Here is a 6332-nt window from a genome sequence, read left to right as displayed (position 1 = left end):
TAGACTCTAATAAAGTCACTGGCTGCAAATAAAGAGCCGCCGCTCGGCTCGTGTTACAACAACAAGGGTGGCATTGTACAGCTGCCTTTGTTTTGGAGTACACAACCAAGATGTTAGAGCAACAAACACAACGCACATCACCCAATCATGATAATCCAGGAGCACGCTGTCAACTGATATATTGACGTTGAGGCAGCTATGGCACACTTCGTACATAGAGGCAATTCAATGTGCTTTCCATTAGCAAGATTAGCATAAATTAGTTTGGATTAGAATAAAAGCACAAATTAATTTCAGATTGAAGAATCAGAAAAAAGACAAAGGTAAAGGGTGAGCAGTTACAGTGCAGAAGGTGCAGCATAATAAACAGTCAATCACAGGCTGATGAATACATGAAATGTTTTAGTTTTGATTTGAAAGTTACCAGAGTTGGGACACATTTGATGTCATAAGGAAGCTGATTCCATCTGTGAGCAGCATAGTAGCTAAAAGCAGCTTCACCCTGGTTGGTTCTGACCCGGGGTTACCAGGATCTCAGAGCCCTGTTGGGCACATATACCTTCCTGTATTTATAAGACTCACTCAAGTGTTTCACATCATCTGAGCATGACAAGGTAATCGCTTACAAATGTGTCTGCATACATTCTGTTTATTTTTTGTGATTTTCTTTAGGAGAAGTTTGATTACAGGCACATTTGGTAGTTTTGGCTTGCTTTTAGCACCCCCTAGTGTCAATTTAGTAAAACCAAAGTGAAACTTATCACCTTGCTGCGCGTTCGTCCTTCTACCACCTTAATCTAACAGCTGAAACACCTCCCCAGCCTTCCTTAGTGTCTACAGGAGTGATTCATCACTAAGTTAAACATATCAGCTGTGTTCATGACCATAAGACATGCAGGAAATGTGCTGGAAGCAGGCTGCAGCTCCAGGCATGTTAGCTTGACTTTTACTAAGTCCAGCAGGTGGCGGCCTGCCACTCCGAAGTTGCAAATGCAACATTCTGGATACAGAGGACTGTGGGGGTCTGAGTGACATTTCATTAACCGTGTAAAAGGTCATTTTAACACATACTAGCTCAAGAAAATTATTTAAATGTATATGAAAAAGTAGCATTTTATGGCTTTACTGCATTGTTTCATCTCTTTATAGGAAGTTTTGGAAAATATGCCATTTATGAAGAATTAGAGAAAAAAGATTAACAGTTCCTAGCACGTCATCGAGTGATCAAGTAAGAATATTTTGTTTTGGTTTTTTTTTTCTCTGTTATTATGACACAAATAAATATACTGCAAGAAAAATGTAGAAAAATATAATTTTATGTAAAGAAAAAAAAATTTACTTTCAGATGTTTGAAAATTAAAAATATTCAATTCAATTCAAATTCAAAGCACTATGGTCAAAGCACTAAAGAAAAGTCATAACTGACAGCATTCAGACACTATTTTATGGACTTTATCATGTGAAGGAGCCTCTTTATACATTTCAGGCCACCCTGTCACTAAAGGTTGTGACCTAGCTTTTTTTCCCCCTCAGGCTGTTAATGAAGAAACAACAAACTAAACCCACGGCTAATTTGGTGTGGCACTTCCTGAACCCTCCTGTCTCCACAAACATGTATTTCATTTTCTCTTATCTCCGCCTCCGTCATGTGGCTTCCGCATGGACGCCCTCGTCTCCCCCAGTTGCGCCAATAGTGGAAACTTCGTTAACGTCACTAAAGTGCAGACTGGGACACGAACCAAACACGTTTAACCCTTTTGGATTTGCCATCCAGCTGTGCGGAGCCTCAGGGGTGAGGGTGGGGGGGACAGTTGCCGCTCTGTGTGACGATAAGAGATCTACTTGTCCAACAAGCATCAAACTTTCTTAAACGTTCCTTAAGTGATCCTCAGATGGTGAATTTATTTTCTACCCGGCCTCGCTTGAGTGAAGATACGATGGCGCACATTTAAACAAAACATGTCAAGAGACCGATTAATGACTCATCGTGTTGCTGTGATTCATGCCTCATTCAAAGGCCTTATTCACACATTCCTCCAGCCCCATGAATGGACTCTCAGCCCCACATGTCATATACTTTCATTCATAAGACGAAAACAGGAAAGAGGGGAGGGGTTGGAAAATAAATAAATAAAGGGAATCTCTTTGGTAAGGATGGGTAACCCAGGGGACATTTTCTTTTGTGTGGCGCTCAGCTTATGGGGCCAAATGCCAGCAGGCTTACCTCCTCACTGTCTGTCTGTGTGCCCCCCTTTTTCTTTTTGTGCACGGTAATTAGGAGGATCTTAATGGAGAGGGGGTTTATTAGTGTCTGAGGAAGGCTTTAAACGTCACTTTAATTAAGGGAGATTCGACAGACAGCTTGTGTGGCGATGTCACCCGTTTTATAAAATCCTTGTTTGGACACAACAGCAAAACAGAAGCGGGTTTTAAAAAGGAAGGGGAAAGGGGCTTTCCAGGGGAGGGCCGTCTAGACCTGCGGTCCGGGACAGAAAAGCCAGCCTGACCCTGGCTGAGCATTAGGATGACAGTCATTATCTCCCAAGAAATTCCACATGTGCAAAGGAGCAGCAGGGAAAGGGGAAAAAATCAGACAAATAAACCCTCCTGCCCCCTAAATAACAGTCCAAAGATAAACTGTTGATAAAATTTTGGGGGATTAATTTATTCTCAGCATATCCTACGACCATTCATGCAGGATATAAAATCCTAGATTATTTCCTGCATGGTTAACCCGCATCCGGCCGGTCTCTCTCACAAAGCCATTCTAATGTTGCTATTAGTTATGCTCCTCTGGTGGCCAAAAAGATTGATCCCGCAGACCCAGAAACCAATAAATGTGTATGTGAATGGCAGAGGGAGATAACGCACTTGCCGCACACCACACCGGAGCAATCCGTGCTGAAATGGGATTGGAAAAAGATGACTAATGATAAACAATAAATTTAGCAGTACAGCTTTTTTTTATTTTATAAATGACACATTTTACATTTTGTACTAAATGTGCTTTAAAAATACTGTATTTCTGAATGATTTATTACCCAGAAGTGTGTTTTTTTTCCCTTTTCTTTTTTCTTTATACTGATAACATGTGTCAGGAGGAAGCTTTTGAGTCTAAACAAACAAACAAACAAAATGCAACCTGCCAATCAGACAACCAGAAGACAATGTGTGCAGGCTTGTAAAAGTAGTGTTGTCACAGACATCGTGGGGCTGTAAAAGGAGCCTCCAACAATAACTGCAGCAGCTGAAGTCCCACAGAGGAGATCTGATAATGGGCCAGAGGGGAAACAACAAAGTGCTCAGGGACCAGGGATTGTCTAGGAGGCAGATAAGGAAACACGGGAACAGGTTATCAGAGACTTTAGGAAGTGTCCCTGCTCATATATTCACCTGTGCTACCACACTTTTACACCGCGAGGCTGCAGTTTTTAATCAGTCAGATGTTAAAAATCTTAAACATTTAAAGAATGGTTTTGGAATTTTTGCTCAAAAAATAATGTTCTTTTAATTTTTTTTTCTCACAACTATCTTGACAAATATGACAAAATAAATATAAAACCTGCAGAAGTGGCACACAGCACTCATTCATTCATTCATTCATTCATTCATTTATTCATGACAATTTCATGTTCAACATGTAATTGTAAATGTGTTTTTTTAAGGTTTTATATTTTTATTTAATTTTTTGCTTTGGTTTGTTTTCCTTTTTAATGTGTTATGTCTGCCTTGATTTTTCTGTAACACTTTATAATAAGGGTCCCTTTACTAATGCCACTTTGTGCATTATTAAGCATTAATAAGCAAAGGGTCCCTCTATTAACGTTACCAGTATTATTAACTATTAAGTGTCTGAGGGAGGCGGTGGGTGTAATGCATTACACATTATAGTGTTAAGCAGTTGTTAATACTTTAATAAATAGTTTATTAACCCTCTGGAGGTAGGCATTGCAACAGTTAAAACCTACCTACCTGGTTACTCCACATACGTATTTCATGAGCATTTTTTAACTCAGAAGCACCCCTGAAGGACTTAGTTGTTCGTCCTTTTATCAAACTTATTCTGAGCCCGAGAGGGTTAATGCTTAATAATGCACCAAGTAACATTAATAAAGGGACCCTTATTGTAAAGTGTTACAAACTTTTTTTACAAAAAGATTAGATTTTTGAAGTTACAACAAAGTCTAAAACACGATTTAAAAATATGTGATAGTGAAACATTATTAGAGCCAAGGGGTTGATTGACAGAAGAAGAAAAACAGCTAAAGACCTGAAAAATGTTGTCGGTGTATAGATTTTTACTGTCATTTGTCCAAATAAGAGTAGATAATTTATTGTTTAAAATACACGTACATGTCATTTTCTTTAAATCTAAAACGATTTAGACGGTGTGTGGAGTCTATGGAATAAGCAAACTAACTAAAAAAGCAAATAACTGCTGACATGCAAGTTAACCTGTGAGAAAACGTTTTACAGAGAAAAAATACATATTTGCCCTTAAGTTCAGTTTGTTTTATATTTAAACTTTGCCTTGTGGCACACACAAAAAAAGCTTTTCAAACCCTTCCTGGTGTCACCGCCTCCCGAACGGGAAGTCCCAGCACAAAGCTTTTGTTGACATTGAATTTAAAACCAATAAAACTACGTTTGGTATTTTTTGTTGTGTTTTTTAGCAGCAGTATAACTGCAGCTTTATTCACTAAGACAAATGTAAGACAACCTAAGACTTAGTTAAATTTCACAGTAAAAAGATTTGCATTATTCACTACAAAATCTCTGGAAACGACAGAAGACAATGGCAATTTTTCTTCTCCGGTGATTTTTTTTTAGATAACAATCGTCACATCATGAATAATTGAAGAGTTTTCTTTTTCTTTTTTTCTTATCGTCTTTTAGCAGCTTGTCAGTAGCACTAATGCAAAGAGAATGCATGCTTACTGAAATGGTTAATTAAAATATCTCAAAACTTTGTCACATCCCTTAAAGTGCATCACAGTTTACTTTTGCATTTAAAAAAAAGAACATATTACATTTCACGCCTCAGTGTGCAGAACCCAGTGCCACTAAAACAGAGAGAATTGTAATTTTCCATAAATACATAAATACAACACAACCTCCTGTAGATAGCTCAGCTGCATGGGTGCACTCCTTTGATTTTTTATATTATTTTTATTATTATTTCACCCAAACAAACAATCAAAACAAATGGTAATCTTTGTGCGAAGGAGAGACAGAGTCCCACAAAAGAGAGTCTGACAGCCATTTCCACAACAGATGTTTTTACAGAGGGGTGTCTTCTCTCCACTGAGCAGTCTCACACATGAGAGACCCCCAAAAGCTTCAGAGAAACGTCCACAAAACCAACATGTAAATTTGTAACTGCCATGCCTCAGACCGATAATATTCTCATTTAGAAGGGGAAAAAATGAGGAAATGAAAAACAACCAAATATACATATCAGCATTAATAATCCCCCCCACCCCCCAAAAAAAAATAAAGATGGAGGGTGGAATTAGAGCTTCAATAACAGACGACAGACAACATTGTTACGAGTTATCATGAAAGGATGAGGTCCTATTGATCCAGGTTGTGGGCAAAGGCTGCACTATTGACAGGAAGACAGACTATGTTGGAGGGGCGATATTTCATACATTTGGCTCGTTCACTCCATCACTGTGAGAGGGCGTTTGTCTGGGCTGTATATTATAACATGTGTGCTCTTTATTTCCCTCAGATCAATGGTAATGCGGGGGGTGGGGTGGGGGGGGGCACAAGATGAATGCCAGAGGCAGGTTAACCTATTGACTGCTCGACAGAGACACACGGCCCACAATGGGAACCATCCATTTGCTTTCTGAGATCTAGTTGTGTGCATGGACCATGGACGTAGTTTTAGGGGGGACAGGGGAGAACATGCAACCCCCCCCCCCCCCCCCCCCCCCACACACACACACACACACCTTTTCTTAAAGTCAATTTTTGTCCCCTGCACTTTTACCATCCTAAAACAATATTATGCTATGTTATACACTGGTCGAGCACTACTTTACTTTACAAAGCCACTTTCACAACCTCATCATCATAAAACAATTAAAAACAGTTAAGAACTACTAAAAAAAAATACAAACATAAAAAACAGTTTAAACAATAAAAATAGAAGTAGGACAATGGTGCCAAACCACATAAACTTGTGGATGAAAGCTAAAACATAAACATAAGTCTTTGCTAAGACTTCAGTATATTGTGGCTACTTCAACTGTGAGTGATTTACACACCAAAAGAGCACCAAAAAGGACTCATGGACATTAAAAACATTACAAGTTTTATTTTGT

Source organism: Nothobranchius furzeri, chromosome 12, assembly GCF_043380555.1.
Source record: "Nothobranchius furzeri strain GRZ-AD chromosome 12, NfurGRZ-RIMD1, whole genome shotgun sequence".
NCBI lineage: Eukaryota > Metazoa > Chordata > Actinopteri > Cyprinodontiformes > Nothobranchiidae > Nothobranchius > Nothobranchius furzeri.
The sequence above is the reverse complement of the archived record's forward strand: the minus strand, read 5'-3'. Positions refer to the sequence as shown.